The sequence below is a fragment of the Pygoscelis adeliae genome, unplaced genomic scaffold (genome assembly GCF_000699105.1).
Source record: "Pygoscelis adeliae isolate BGI_AS28 unplaced genomic scaffold, ASM69910v1 Scaffold339, whole genome shotgun sequence".
Taxonomy (NCBI): domain Eukaryota; kingdom Metazoa; phylum Chordata; class Aves; order Sphenisciformes; family Spheniscidae; genus Pygoscelis; species Pygoscelis adeliae.
Window position 1 is genome coordinate 710,700 of NW_008825544.1, and position 780 is coordinate 711,479.

Here is a 780-nt window from a genome sequence, read left to right on the forward strand (position 1 = left end):
GAGCGGCTGTGTGGTGCTCAGTTGCCAACTGAGGTTAAACCACGATGCCCACACACAGACAGCTGGGGAAACTGAGGCACGGGGTAAAGCACCCCCTCCGCCATCTCCATCCACATCCCCGAATGCGGAGAGACAATTGGAGCTCAGCTCGGTGCAAAGCAAGAAAAGTGCAAAAGGTGAGACAAAGGCTTGGGGTGTACCCCCAGTGCCCCCTCAACAGACACCCTCACACCCAAATCCTTCTCCAGACGAGCACCCCCTCCGCCATCTCCATCCACATCCCCGAATGCGGAGAGACAATTGGAGCTCAGCTCGGTGCAAAGCAAGAAAAGTGCAAAAGGTGAGACAAAGGCTTGGGGTGTACCCCCAGTGCCCCCTCAACAGACACCCTCACACCCAAATCCTTCTCCAGACGGCTGAAGGCACCAGCCCACGTCACCCTCGCCAGCCCTGGCACCAACTGAACCCCCTTCTTGCCCCCCACCCTGGGTGGGTGTTACAAGTGTGTCCCATCCTGGATGGGGGGGACAGGGGGGTTCCCACCCAAGAGGTTGGGAGGCAGGCGGGAGAACATGGGGGACTTGGGGGTGTCCAGACTGGATGGGGAAGCGTGGGAGGTACCAGCCTGGATGGGGTGACATGGCGGGTCCCAGCCCGAAGGGGGAGGACACGAGGGGGACCCAGCCTGGAAGGGGAGGGCACGGGGGTCCGGCCGGGAACTGGAGAGGCAGGCGGTGCCGGTGCCGGTGCCGCCCTCGGGGGCCGTCCCGTCCCGTCCCA